Source organism: Euphorbia lathyris, chromosome 4 (assembly GCF_963576675.1).
Source record: "Euphorbia lathyris chromosome 4, ddEupLath1.1, whole genome shotgun sequence".
NCBI lineage: Eukaryota > Viridiplantae > Streptophyta > Magnoliopsida > Malpighiales > Euphorbiaceae > Euphorbia > Euphorbia lathyris.
In genome coordinates this window covers 1,762,909-1,779,000 of record NC_088913.1, presented here as the reverse complement: position 1 = coordinate 1,779,000, position 16,092 = coordinate 1,762,909, and the positions used below count along the sequence as shown (strand labels likewise).

At 38.0% G+C, this 16,092-nt stretch overlaps 1 pseudogene; it reads left to right on the top strand.

Moving 5' to 3' along the window:
* Positions 1-2,312: 2,312 nt before the first annotated feature.
* Positions 2,313-12,290, top strand: LOC136226173 (putative disease resistance protein RGA3; annotated as a pseudogene).
* The last annotated feature ends 3,802 nt before the right edge of the window (positions 12,291-16,092 follow it).

Here is a 16,092-nt window from a genome sequence, read left to right as displayed (position 1 = left end):
ATTTTAAGAGCCCAAATGGTTTTCCAAGTATTCGAGAGAGGATCTTCTCTGACAGGGGAGAGAGCTTCAAAGGCAGATTTGCAGGAATAAATGTCATTGTTAGTCAGGGCCCAGCAATGTTTATCTTTGTCATCCTCCTGATTACTAATCTTAACTCCTCTAATTCTAAGAAGAGTTTCCAAGTTAAAGAAGGTCTCAAATTTAGGCCAGATCCAATCTCCCTCAGCATCCACCACATTAGCAATTTTCCAATTATAGATATTGCTAGGGGGGAGAGAGATACAGATATCAATCAGAGGCTTGTCGCCTATCCACGTATCATGCCAGAAACTAATATCTTTCCCATTTCCTACCTCAAGGCCAACTCCTGAGCAGAATTCTGAAAACACAGCATTAAGCCCTTTCCAGAGGAAAGAACAACTGGCAACTCTCTCTTTTGGGCCCCCAAAGATTTTGTCTTTTCGATATTTCCCACAAAGCAGACGAACCTAAAGAGAGGATGGGCACTGCCACATTCTCCAAAGGAGCTTCATTAAAAGGACTTTATTGTTGTCTTTAGCTTGTCTGATACCAAGACCCCCCCTGATTTTAGGCTGGCAGACTTCATTCCAAGGAACCAAGTGGATCTTCTTACCTTCTCTAGACTCCCCCCCAAAGGAAACGACGGTTAATTTTATCCAGCTCGTTAAGAACCAGATCAGGCAGCTTACAGGCTTGCATGACATGGTTAGGAGCAGCGCAATTGACAGACTGGATTAAGGTAAGACGACCAGCAAAGGAAGAGAATTAGCTTTCCAACTAGCACATAAACCGTTGGTTTTGTCCAAGATATCTTTGAAAGAGGCTTTGGAAACTCTATCACTATGGAGAGGGATCCCGAGATACTTCCCCAGAGAATGAGTAAGGGGAATGCCCGAGAGATCACTCAACTTATTACAAATATTCCTGTTCATGTTTTTAGAGCAGAGCATTCGAGATTTTTGGACATTAATTTTCTGACCAGAAGCCGCACAGAAACGATTAAGGATGTCCATAACCACTCCAATTTGCTCCTCATTCCCTTCCATGAAGATCATTACATCAACAGCGAAGAATAAATGGGTGATTGGAGGGCAGAATCTGTTAATGGACACAGGATGGAGGGTCCCATTGTTTAGAGCCTCTTGGATCAGGTGAGACAATCTTTCCATAGCTATGAAGAAAAGGAAAGGGCTCATAGGATCTCCTTGGCGAATTCCTCTAGAGGGAGAAAACTCATCAGACATGTCCCCATTGATCATAACCTGGAAGGTAGGAGAAGAGATGCAATCTTCGATCACTATCCTCTAGTTTCCTGGGATACCAGTTTTTTCCAAGCTATCTAGAAGGAAACTCCAGTTTAAACGATCATAAGCTTTCTCTAGATCCAGCTTAAGAGCAACGATCCCTTTCTTCCCTTTCTTCGTTTTCATGGAATGGACCATCTCTTGGGCAATAACTATATTGTCCATCATTTGTCTGCTAGGGACAAAGCTACCCTGATTCTGGCTAATAATCTCCGGAAGAATCATACGAATTCTATTAGCCAAAATTTTAGTGATAGCTTTATAAAGCACATTGCAAAGGCTGATTGGCCTCATCTGAAGAAAGGAAGAAGGTTTATCAACTTTTGGGATCAGCACTAGGAGGGTTTTGTTAATCAGTCTAATGTCGTTAGAACCACTAAAAACCCCTAGCACAAAACTATAAATGCCTTGCTTTACAGTATCCCAATGTTTATGGTAAAAGCTAGCAGGAATACCATCAATCCCTGGAGCCTTAGTAGCCCCAATACTGGAGAAGGCGAGATCAATCTCTTTTTCATTAATAGGGTGGAAGGCTTCCTTAATAGTATCTTCCCCCAACCTAGGAAAGGAAATCCTAGAATGGTTAACCATCAATCCCTGGAGCCTTAGTAGCCTCAATACTGGAGAAGGCGAGATCAATCTCTTTTTCATTAATAGGGTGGAAGACTTCCTTAATAGTATCTTCCCCCAACTTGTAATATTATTATTTATTCTTAAATAGTTAATTATAAACATAAGTGAAATGGTAGTGGAGTGGTAAGCATTAAAGTTTACATGCTATAAAGGTCCAAGGTTCGAATCATGTCTTTGTTAAAATCTGTATTTTTTTTAAGTAAACATGTCTAAAATCAAACCGGATCAAACTGCATAACCGGTATTGGGTCAACCGGTTTATGGTTGAACGAACACGTATTAATGCAACTTCCTCCCGTATTCCTCCTCAGCTTGCTTTTGTTTCTGAAACCATGCAGAACGAACTATAATTTTCTTTCAATAGTGATGTCGAAATTCAGTTGCTAGAGCTTGAAGCTTTACACTAGTTTAGGGGTGGAGATCGGCAGCGGTGAGAACGGGTGATGGAGAGCAGAGAACAGTGATCGCCCAGCCCCATTTTTTCTTCTGCGCTGAACGCGGTAAAATTTGGGATGAATAAAAGGGAATCTTTTTAATGTGATAAGATAGTTTACAGGTGTCAAAACCTGTATGGAAGGTCTCTATAACGATATGGGTGAAAATCCCCATTTTTCTATTCTATATCCTCCACTTGAAACTTCAAACCTTATCCTCCCTCTTTTCAAGCCTTGAACTCAACCAACCCACTTGAAAGTTTCCCTTATCCTCAAGAATGGCAGAATCAGTCCTTTCCAACGTTGCTGCTGGAATCATTGCGAATCTGAGTTCTTCAGTGCTTAAGGAGATGCTTAAGGAGATAGGGCACCTATTGGGTCTCAAAGATGAGCTTGACAAACTCAAGAGAACTGTTTCCACCATCGAAACTGTGCTTCTTCATGCGGAGGAGCAGTCCATGGAGAATCCTCAAATCAAACATTGGCTTGGAATGCTGAGTGAAGTCATGTATGATGCTGATGATTTGCTGGATAGATTTTCAACCGAGGCCTTGCGTCATCAAGTTATGGGTGGTTCTAAAACTGGAAAGGTGCGTCTTTTCTTTTCAAGCTCTAACAAGTTTGCTTTTGGTCTCAAAATGGGTCATAAAGTTAAGGCCCTTAGAGAGAGATTAGATGATATTGCTGCAGAAAGGAAGTTCCACTTGGAAGTACGTTCTGTAGAGAGGGGTTTTATAGCTCGGGGCAGGGACCAAACTCACTCCTCTGCCCCTGCTATAGTTATTGGTAGACAGGATGAAAAGGAGGCAATTGTAAAGCTTTTACTCTCTTCTGATTATGAAGAGAATGTGTCCGTTGTTCCTATTGTTGGTATTGGAGGTTTGGGAAAGACTACACTTGCTCAACTGGTGTATAACGACGATGAGGTCGATAACCATTTTGAGTTGAAGATGTGGGTTTGTGTGTCTGATGAATTTGACGTGCAGTTGCTGGTAGGGAAAGTGTTAGAAACTGCAACTGGACAGGCGCCTCAAAACACCCAGATGGATCCATTAATAAGTTGTCTCCATGGAAAGATAAATGGTAGAAGATATCTACTTGTGTTGGATGATGTGTGGAATGAGGATGTGAGTAAATGGTTCAGCTTCAAAGACTTGCTAGCTGGTGGTGCAAGAGGAAGTAAGATTATAATTACTACACGACTCAGAAAGGTTGCAGAGATGAGTCGACCAATCTCTATACATGAATTAAGAGGTTTGTCTGGGGATGATGCTTGGTTATTGTTCAAACAGATGGCATTCAAGCAGGGGTAGGTGCCAAGTCCAAGCCATGAAGCTATAGGACGGGAAATTGTAGGCAAGTGTTGTGGAGTTCCTTTAGCCATAAGAGCAATAGGAGGTATGTTGTACTCTGAAGATTTGGAGTCTAAATGGTTGTTGTTCAAAAATGAAGAACTCTCGAAGATAGATGTGTACAGGGAAGATATTTTGCCGATTCTTAAGTTGAGTTACAATCATCTGCCTTCCCATTATAAGCATTGCTTTGCTTATTGCAGCTTATATCCTAAAGATTATGAAATTCGTGTAGAAGAACTGATACGTCTTTGGAAGGCACAAGGGTATCTCAAGTCAGCTGATTCAAATGAGTGTCTTCAAGATGTTGGCTTTAGATGTTTCATGGATCTTTTTCGGCTGTCATTCTTTCAAGATGTTGAAAAGGATGAATTTGGTAATATTAAAAGTTGCAAAATGCATGATTTAATGCATGATCTGGCCATTTCAGTTGCCGGGGACAATTTCTCTTCATCACATTCTGGAGTAAGAAGTAGTAAAGACAAAACTCAGCATATATCATTTCGGGTTGATCAAAAATCTATTTCGCAAGATTTTTCTTCGTTGTTGAAGGCAGGAAAGGTAAGAACAATATTGCCATTTGCTGAACTACCTCTTAATATCAAAGAAGAAGAGCTCGATAATGTGTTTCGTAATTTGAGATGTTTGAGGGTGCTTAACTTATCTTACTTGAAAATTAATAAACTGCCAAGTTCTATTTATAAATTGAAGCATCTAAGATATCTTGACCTCTCCCGCAATGAAGATATCGAGAAACTTCCGGATTCAATCACGACTCTGCAGAACCTTCAAGTGTTGAAATTAATTGGGTGTACTAGTCTCATGCAACTGCCGGATAATATCACAAAATTGGTCAATCTTACAGATCTTGACAATGAAAGGTGTTATAGCTTGACTCATATGCCACAAGGTATTGGAAAATTGACACGACTTGAGACGTTATCTACATTCGTAATAGCCAAGAATGATTCTATCTTCTCCAAACATAGCGGTGGACTTGAGGAATTACATGAATTAAAGAACTTGAAAGGTTCATTGGAAATCAGGAATTTGAAATACTTGAAAAATACTGCATTTGAATTATATTTGAATGAGAAGCAACACCTTCAAAAATTGACACTGCATTGGGGCCGCTCTGGAGATTGCAGTGCAAATGATGTTGCTAAAGATGAAATGGTATTGGAAGCACTATGTCCGCACCAAAATTTGAAAGAGTTGTAGGTGTTTTATTACAGAGGAGTGAAGCCTCCAAGCTGGCTAGGATGGATGACTAATTTAGTTACCCTTGTTTTTTCGGATTGCAGAAGCATACATCGGCTCCCACCATTTGATCAACTCCCTTATCTTTATAAGTTAGGGGTTTTTGATTTAATTAACCTGGAGCATATAGATGTTGCTGTGAATTTTGAAATCGGAGGATTTTCATCATTCTTTCCTTCCCTAACAAGGCTTTATCTACAGGGCTGCCCCAATCTGAAGGGATTTGTGAGATACAAGACTGATGTTGGAATGAAACCAACACCGTTATCAATGGAAGAGTTGCCCTGCTTTCCTTGTCTTACTAGGTTGCACTTTGGAGGTTGTCCTAGCTTGACTTACATGCCACTCTTTCCGAAGCTTAAAGATATGGGATTGAAGTGTTACGTGCCCGCGAATAGGATCTCGTCACAGGTCTGTTCACCGGAAAATTCCTTGGGTTTCCCTTGTTGCTCCTGTTCTTGGTAGAACCTATTTTGAAAAAAATTCAGTAGCGATTTGTGAGAGATCGCTTAACTCCCTGTATTGGATTTTTATTTAAAATTATCGATGATATTAATCTGATAGAAAATCCCCTTTTATAAAGAGGTACAATGATTCCTAAACACCTAAGGTATCCTTAGCCAAAAGGATCCTACCACAATTAGGATTCTACCACAACTAGGATTCTACCACAACTAAAAAGTCTAACCCACAACTAGGATTCTACCACAATAAGAAATACTGAACATAAATTAAAGACTCCTAAATATTAAAGACTCTTAAATAATAAAAAAACCCTAAATAATATAACCTAAATAAGACAACCGTAACATGTCTTCCCTCTTCGACTAGAGCTTGTCCGCAAGCTCGAATTTAGGAACAAATTCATATTTGTCATCCTCCTTCATCCTCAATTTCGTCCATCAAAAGGCAGAAGAGTTTCTTACACTTATGTCTTGGTGAGTAAAGTTCATCACAATTAAAACATAGCCCTCGAGCCCTGCGGTCTGCCATTTCAGTTTGGGACAGCCTTTTGATTGGAGGCGAAGTGTTGCTACTCATGTTTGATGTTGCTGAGGTGTTAGTTGCACAAGTCTTTTGATCATTGACAGTGGTTTGAATTGAGGGTGATGACTTGAGCCCCTTTGGGACTATCCATGAAGAACTAGTTTGCCCCATGCTTAATCCTTGGCTGATTAATAACTTCCTTTCAAAAGCCCTAGCATAATTCATAGCAGTAACTAGATTTTGAGGATTTTGCATCTCTACATCCATCCTTAACGTTTCAGATAATCCGGCAGTAAAGAAGTCGACTTGTTGCTCAGCCCTCACAGACACAACCCTAGCTAGAAGGGTTTGAAATTGTTCTTGGTACTCTTCCACCGTTCCCATTTTTCGGAGGTTAGTTAATTCACCCAATGGATTACTGCTCAATGGTGGCCCAAAACGCAGCAAACAATAGGACTTGAATTGGTCCCAAGTGAGTCCGGACTCCTCTTGTTCGAGTCGGTAGTACCATAATTGTGCTTCTCCTGTCATGTGAAAAGCAGCTAACCCTACCTTCTCTCTTTCGTCTGTATTTTGATTGCTGAAAAATTGCTCACAGCGGTACAACCAGCCTAAAGGATCCTCATTTCCATTGTAAGAAGGGAACTGAAGTCGGGTATATTTTGGAATGGTGTTTGAATTTCGGTGTTGGCCACCGTAATGACCTGTTGTCTCTGATTCTTTGCTTCCAGTTGCAGCACCTTCAGGTTCCTTTCCTTTTCCCAAAAGGTGTAACTCCAACATTCGTTGGATTCCTTTCATGCCTTCTTTTAACTCTCGCAACTCGTGGCTGAATTTTTTATCAGATTCGGTTAGCCGGCGATCCAAATCCTGAACCTTGGCCGTCCACTGCTCAAAATCACCCATGACGATAGGCTCTGATACCAATTTGTTACGTGCCCGCGAATAGGATCTCGTCACAGGTGTGTTCACCGAAAAATTCCTTTGATTTCCCTTGTTGCTCGTGTTCTTAGTAGAACCTATTTTGAAAAAAACTCAGTAGCGATTTGTGAGAGATCGCAACTCCTTGTATTGGATTTTTATTTAAAATTATCGATGATATTAATCTGATAGAAAATCCCCTTTTATAAAGAGGTACAATGATTCCTAAACACCTAAGGTATCCTTAGCCAAAAGGATCCTACCACAATTAGGATTCTACCATAACTAGGATTCTACCACAACTAAAAAATCTAACCCACAACTAGAATTCTACCACAGCTAAAAAGTCTAACCTAATTAAATAAGAAATACTGAACATAAATTAAAGACTCTTAAATAATAAAAAAACCCTAAATAATATAACCTAAATAAGACAACCCTGTAACATGAAGAAAGACCGAATAAAATCCCTGATGGAAATACTGAAGATGACGACAACTTCAACATCACAATCCACCTCTTCACCTTTCTCTACTCTCTCTCAAGTGGATAATCTTTCAATCGATGAAATGGAAGATGGTCCATTGGATGAGTTGCTACAATACCTTCCTTCTCTTCTACATCTTTTGTTTGTCGATTGCAAAAGTCTGTCTATTGATGAGAATGATGATGGCATGCAGTGGCAAAGCCTTAAAGTCCTCCTTACTGTTACTTTTACGAACATGCCAAACTTGGTTTCTCTACCAAAGGGGCTTCAATATGTTACCACTCTGCGAGCTCTGTACATCAATCAGTGTGGTAATTTGGCGTCTATACCAGAGTGGATGGGCAACCTCGTCATGTTACAATATTTGACTATCAATGATTGTCCCCAACTGTCAGAAAGATGCAAGAACAACACGGGCGAGGATTGGCCTAACATTTCTCACATTCCAAATATTTTCTTTGACGATCCAAATTTCATATTGGCTGGCTGACTGCAAATCAATAAGTGGGTTTGTGCGTCTGAAAGAGTATGTCATTCTCATCTTTTTTGAATTGAATATAATCATATGGTATTTTTGAAATTTTGTAATTTATACTCCTGTTGACTTGTCCCTTGCAGTGATGAAGTGACGTATAAATGGGCTGACGCATGATGTTGATTAAAGCTTCTTATTTGGGTTAAATGAATCATTGTTCACTCAACTTACATGGTTGTCTCACAATGGTCACTCAACTTCAATTTGTCTCAATAAAATCACTCAATTTTGAGTTTTGTCTTAATTAGGTCACCCCTCCATTTTTAGTGGTTAAAACGCATCAAAATAATGACATGGATGATACGTCAACATAAGTTAACTCAAATCTCTGGCCGAAACGAAATGTGACAGCCACATGTCATGTGTCATTTCGTTTAGAAATATGAGTAGTCTCATATTGACGTGTCACTTATGTCATCATTCTGATGTTTTTTAATCATTGAAATCGAGTGACTTAATTGAGACAAAACTCAAAGTCGAGTGATTTTATTGATACAAATTGAAGCTAAGTGATCATTTTAAGACAAACTTATAAATTCAGTGACCAATGGTGCATTTAACTCCTTATTTTTCATCGTACAAATCAAAGGGAATTGACAAGGTCAGTTTTGAATGATCAAATGTTTGCTTCATTTATAACCCTTTTTTTGTTTGTTTGAAGTAAGTGTAACTTATTTTATCACCTATTCAATGTGCCAATTACATGTCTTCCCCTTTGATGTATTCGTATTTTTTCCGAGCTTCTTGACATATTATACTTCAAATTTGGTTCAAGTTCTTAGTAGAAAATTTTGCTGCTTGATTAGGAAGGAGAAGACCAGAAGCCACTGGAGTAAATTCATCGTGGATTCGCATCAAAACCCAATGGAAATGTTATGAAAGTGATTCAAAGGAAAAGTCTTGATATAGCTCTGTATTTTTTGGTTATGTGAGTTTAAGTTAAATAGAATTTCTATTCTTCTGCTTGTTTCAATTTTGTTCATGTTTGATCATAGAATCTGAATAATCATTCTGGTCTAATGAGGCTACTGCAACATATTTGGATATATGTATCTTGATTTGTTCAACATGGTATGAGTGCTGATTTTTAGGCTAAATCTTCTTCTTTTACAGCTCTTAGTTATACTCTTTTTGTGATGGTTAGATTGACAGGTACAAAGCTATTTTCAATGGCGGAGCTAGAATAAAATGCTCGGAGAGTCAATGGACGAAAATTTTGTCCAGATTTTGCTAGTGGTATCAAATTCATGACAGATTCTAATGCGTCCAATGAAAGATCAAGGATTCAGAGGCTAGTAAGGAAGTTAATGTGTCTCATTCCAGACCAGACATAGTTTATGCTGTAAGTTTGGTGAGTCGATATATGCATGATCCTCGTGATTTTCATGTGGTAGTTTTTCGTATTCTGAATGCTTAATAGATTAGGAGCCCTTGAATTTGGCTTAAAAAATTGATTGGCCTCTGAATTTATAGTGTGTCGCATTAGCTCCTCAACCTGTTTAAAGTGACATGATTAACCTCCTAAATCCATGTGGCAAAACAAGGGAGGATTTGGCTAAAATGTATCATTTTAAGCAAGTTGAAAGAGTCAATAGAACTATAAGCTAGTTTAGGAGGCCAATAGTCACATTGAAATTAAGTTTGAAACTATACCAACTAATAGTTAGGTTTAAGATTGCCCTATTTTGTGCATGGATGCTAATCGTTCTTCCCTAATAACCATATGGCTAAATTTGTACGTTATCCCTTCTAATTAAAAAATCCATCTAGCCTTCAATTTGATACTTGTATCTGATTCAGTTCAATTATGATATGTCCAGAAAATCATCAAGAGGGAAACATATATATGTTTAAAGATGATCATAACTAGACAAAGATCAAGAGGGAAACACATATATGTTTAAAAATTGATATACTAACCATTTATGAGCTGTTCTTCGTTCTTGCTTATTCTATAACTCATTCAAATCACATCTCAAGCTTCATTGCAGTTTTGGACACCAGATAGATGCAATGATAGTTCCAGGATAATGCCAGGAGAAAGCGGAAGTCAGGATCATCAAATGTCTGTTCATTTCTGTAAGGGTTTATATCTTCATTTCTTTATCTACTTGCTATTATATGCTTCAAATTTGGTTCCAGTTTTTTGAACTCCTTGCTATTTTTTTTAGGTTCGAGGAGAAGCGCGACAATGGTGGATAGCTTTCATGCTCTAATATAATACTGGAACAGAGGATAAGCCTTACAGCATGTGTTTCTAAATTAGGCTATCCTGACAGAGTTGTAGTATGGCTCATCACAAAGCACCTTATGATATGGGTAAGAGTTGTAGTACGGCTCGTCACAAAGCCTTTCAGGTTCTATTTAGTTTCTAAAATGAAGTTTAACTAGACATGGAAATGTCAAAATAGTAAAAAAGAAAATTAACATAGTATATTTTGGTATCTTAGAGCTGTCATAAATTCGTCAGAAGATGAAAGAGATTCTCTGTCGAATAATGAACAAGGTGTCGCCGGGTGTGTTCTTCCTAATACTAGTGTGTCATGGCAATGTGAGGTATTTCAACTTCTTGGCCTTGTTTGGCAAATGACTGTTAGCTGTTATGATTTGACTAGCTGATTGTGTAAACTTGTTTGGTAAAACTTAACTGTTTGTAAAAACGACAAATAAGGACATGATAAAGCCTTTGGCCCTGTTTGGCAATTAGCTAATTGAAAAGGTTTCTAAAAACAGCCTTTTCAAATGAAGTTTATTTAACATAGTATATTTTGGTTTCTCAGAGCTGTCATACATTCATCAGAAGATGAAAGAGATTCTCTATCCAATAATGAACACGGCATCGGTGGGTGTGTTCTTCCTAATACTATGTGTCATGGCAATGTGAGGTATTTCAACTTCTTGGCCCTGTTTGGCAAGTATCTGTTAGCTGATTTGACTAGCTGATTGTGTAAACTTGTTTGGTAAAACTTAGCTGAATACTAGTAATACTATTTATGTAACACAACAAATAAGGACATTGTAAAACCTTTATTTGGGGTTAATGGGTAGTAATTATGTGTAAAAATGTCCTTCAAAAGACATGAAGCAATAAGCTAATTGAAAAAGTGCTAAAAACAACATTTTCAAAATTAGCTTTTTGAACCCAATAAGCTCTTTCAAACCTTTCTTCACCAAACACTATTAGAGGTTTGACTAGTCAAAACCTCTAAAGTGGTTCAAACCTCTAATTTTACACCAAAAAGCTCGTTACCAAACAGGGTATGTGTCTTGCTTTATGTATCAGTTCATATAGTCTGTCTATCATATGCTTCTGATATTAATCTCGTAGTATTTGATATGCTGATCATATTCAAGCTGTTTCTTTTTTCAGTTCTTGCTTATTCTAGAACTCATTTGTATCGCATCTCAAGCTTCATCGGTTTTAGTCACCAGATAAATGTGAAAAACGATTCAGTTTAACGCGCATTTGTGGATTTAAATTTTCTGTGAACCTTTAATGAAAGTAGAAGTTCATTTCTGTAAGGTTATAATCAAGTTTCAAAAGCGATTTAACGTTCCAATGCTTTTTATTAACAATAGATTGATGCCAATCTCATTTTTCAGTTTTTCATTTTGCAGCAACATAATGCAGAGGATCGTGCACTGCTGTGAGCTGTGGCTAGCAACATTGGAGCTCGTGGCCGACTTTCGGAGCTCGTGCTCGGTCTTTTGAATATGAAATTTGAAGCAGACGGACATGGTTTGAGATCATTTCAGGGAAATTCCTCAAAAGGTTCACTAATTTCAACTTCAAATTGGAATATTCTGAGCTTCTGCAACGTTGCAACGTAGCGACAATGTCACTGATCAATGGCAAAGCACAATTGTGGTATAACTTTCTGATCAACACGGTCTTCTACATAAGCGACCGATATTAAAGACTTCATGGTTTGACAGTGTTGAAATGTTCATTCTTCACCTGCATTTTGCTTTCAACAATGAGCCGGCAACTTATTGGCAGTGGCTTTGTTAAAGGAACTCACCGGAACTGTTGCGAAAGGGAGTCTTCCTAATTAGGCAAATGTTACCTAAAGTATTTGAAAGAAGAGTGATCTTTATATGGTCTGGTTTTTGCTTATATGATCAACTTATGTTTTTGCACCAAATGTTACCCCGACTCGAATCTGAACGAGTCTGGATTAATCTAGATTGTGATCAACTAAGCGTTTAGTATCTCATCCCAAACCGCAGGAAATGTAGCATTTGGTTAGGTTTATTTAACAGCAGTGTTGAGTATTTTTGTAAAGTAAGGAAGAAGATGAATGAAATTTGAGAGAATAGTATTGAAGAAGAATGAAGTTACACGAGTTAATGTAACTGAAATACAGAGATACAAAATACCAATTGAATTCCTAGCTTTATAGTCTGTTAACTAACTAGACTAACATCTAACAAACTTATTTGACAGCTAACAAACTTATTTAACAGCTAATGACAGAATTGTAGATTCTGTTAACTTCAGTTGACAGATTTCTTCAACATTCCCCCCTCAAATTTGGTATACTTGCAATACCAAGTTTGTCAATGAAGCTATCAATCTGAGTTCCAGTTAAAACCTTGGTAAACAGATCTGCCAACTGATCTGTAGTAGAAACATGTGGTGTTGCTATGAAACCTTGCTCTACATAGTCCCTGACAAAGTGAATGTCTATTTCAAAATGCTTTGTCTTTTCATGATCAATAGGATTTGCCGCAATCGCAATTGCAGATGTGTTGTCACAGAACACTTGAATTGGTAATTCAACTTTGATCTGAAATTCCTTGAGCAAAAAGGATAACCATTTAACCTCACAAGTTGTTGTTGATAAGCTTCTATACTTTGCTTCAGCTAAGGATTTACTCACAATTGATTGCTTTTTGCTCTTCCAAGATATCATAGCTTTGCCAATGAAAGTACAATAACCTGTGACTGACCTTCTTGTACCTCTACAAACAGCCCAATCAGCATCACAAAAGGCTTTCAACCGCAATGAATCCTGTTTAGGATAAAAAATACATCTGTTGGAAGTGCCCTTAAGATACCTCAATATGTGTAATGCAGCATTCATGTGATGCTCACAAGGGTCTTTCATAAACTGACTGAGTTGTTGTGTGGGAAAACAGATGTCCGGTCTTGTAAAACCGAGATACAAAAGTCTGCCAATCAATCTTCTATATTGGTCAGGCGACTTCAGTTTAGCTGAAACATCTGAAGTTTGAAACCCAGATGGCAATGGTGAATTAGCTGTATTTGCTTCTCCTAGTTTTGCATCTTTAATCAAATCTCTTATGTACTTCACTTGAGAAATGATCATGCCATTGTCTGATCTAGCCACTTCTATGCCAAGGAAATACTTGACATATCCTATGTCTTTTATTGTGAATTCCTTGTGCAAATATTGTTTGAGCTTCACAATTTCTCCCTCTGATGTACCTGTGATAAGTACATCATCCACATACAAAACCAATGCCAAAAACATACCTCCTTCAATCTTTGTATAAAGACAATGATCATGTTTTGACTTATTAAAACCAAATGCAATTAGTTTAGAAGACATTTCTTTGTTCCATTGGCGCCCTGCCTGTTTTAAACCGTATAATGACTTTGTAAGCTTGCATACAAGGCCTGGAGCTCCATTATATCCCTCTGGTGGTTGCATATAAAGTTCTTCTTCAATAAACCCATGCAAATACGCATTGTTTATGTCAACTTGGTGTACTGGCCACTTATGTGCCGCTGCAACAGCTAGAAAAAGCCTGACTGTAGTAACTTTGGCCACTGGAGAATATGAGTCTGTATAATCAATTCCATAGACTTGATTGTAGCCTCTTGCCACTAATCTAGCCTTGAATCTATCAACTGTTCCATCTGAATTTCTCTTGATGCGAAAAACCCATTTTGATGTTATAGCCTTCTTATGAGCAGGTAATTTAGTCAGTACCCAAGTTTTGTTTTCTTCCAATGCTGCCAACTCCTGATTCATAGCTTGAACCCATCTTTCATCTTTAATTGCTTCAGCATAACTCTTGGGCTCAGTTTCTTCATTAAGATGAGCTACAAATCCTGCATGAGAACTTGTGAATACATGCAGAATACAAGCCGAACTATCAACTGAGGAAGTTTGAACCAAGGCTACAAAATCCTGCAACCAAGCAGGTTTCTTTGTTTGTCTGCGAGGCCTTGTTTCATAGAGAGGAACTGTCAAGCTCTCTGAAACAGATGTATTATCTGTAGGAGGAGGAGAATAAGATGATGTTGCGGGATCATCAAATGAAAAGTCATCACCAGTTGTATCTACAGGATTTACAGACATATTTGGTTGCTCAGCATCTGCAAAAATATCATTGTTAATGAAGGAGGGATCATTTGAATCATCATTGTCAAGTATCAAACTTGGTGAAGGATTGAGACTTTGTGAAGGTGAGCTTGTGTTGTCAGTTCTACAAGGGAAGATATGTTCATGAAAAACAATATCTCTGGTTACTTGAATACTTCCTGTTGAGAAATTGAACACAACAAAGCCCTTCTGCCCTCCTTTGTATCCCAGAAAAATACCCTTTTGTGCCCTTTCATCAAACTTATCTTTTCTGGGTTGCAGATTTGTGATGTAACATAAACAACCAAACACCTTGTGATTAGTATAAACAAGCTTCCTCTTATGTAGCCTTTCAAATGGTGTCTGCCATTTTAAACTCTCAACTGGTAGTAAATTGATGATGTGAGTTGCTGTCATAATTGCCTCACCCCAAAACCTATTTGTTACCCCAGATTGGAACAACAGTGATCTGGCGACCTCCAATAAGTGTCTATGCTTTCTTTCAATGACTCCATTCTGTTGAGGAGTGTAAGTGCAACTCTTTTGATGTAAAATGCCAAGGCTATGAAAAATCTGTTGACATGCTGAACTTGTAAATTCGGTACCCTTGTCACTTCTAATCATTTTAACTTTGGTATCAAACTGATTTTGAACCAAAGTTAAAAATGTTTGTAGTGCTGCACTGACTTCAGTTTTAGCCTTGAGCAATATAGTCCATAAAGCCTTAGAATAATCATCTACTATAGTCAAGATAAATCTAGCACCAGAAGTAGAAAGCTTATGATATGGACCCCAGATATCTGTGTGTAAAAGCTCAAAATTTTTATTTGAAGTAGTGTTGCTTACAGGGAAAACTGTCCTGTGCTGTTTTGCTAAAGGACAAATAGCACAATCTTTGATAGATTCTTTACATTTCAAGCCATGAATATGTCTTATTTTCTGCCAAGAAGTATGGCCTAACCTATAATGCCACAATGTATCTTTATCAACATCATTACACTGAGCTGCATTGGCCACTACATTATTAACTGAATGGGAAAATTTCTGTAAAGTAGACACTGCAGATGAACTTTTGTTGAGTAAGTAAAGTCCATTCTCTAGAAATCCCACTGCTAGTATTTCCTTAGTCTTCTGGTCCTATAATACACAATTTCCAGGTTGGAAGTTAATGACAATGTTTGTCTCCTTTAACAATTGCCCCACAGAAAGCAAATTAAACTTGAAAGATGGCACATGAAGAACATTATGCAGCTGTAACTTCTCAGTAAAAATGATTGTTCCTGTATGTGTTATCAACTGTGTGCTTCCATCTGGCAAAGTTATTGATCTCATACATTGTAAAGGCTTATATTTCACAAAACAAGTTGTATGCACACACATATGACAGGTAGCACCAGAATCAATGATCCATGTATCATTATCACTATTTTGTATCATATGAGTAATGGAATTGACATTACCTGCAAATCCAGAGAAACAAGCCAAGTTTTCCATATCATTGGAAGCCTTGTTCATCATGAACTTCTGAAACTCTTGCATCATTTGAGAGAACATTGCTGGTTGGGGCTCATTCTCATTGTCACTAGAACCAGCGAAATGTGCCTGAGTAGAGTGAGACTTCTTTCCTCCCTTCTTTTTCTGTTTGAACCAGTCAGGATAACCCTTCAACTTGAAGCAAGTATCCTTCAGATGGCCTGGTTTCTTGCAATGAGAACAAATCATATCTTCTTTCTTCATTTCATTCCCAGTATTGTTAGAACTGGTAGCAATATTAGCAACTTCAAAGTGATCTATTGTGCTAACATTTTGCTTCTGTCTTTCCA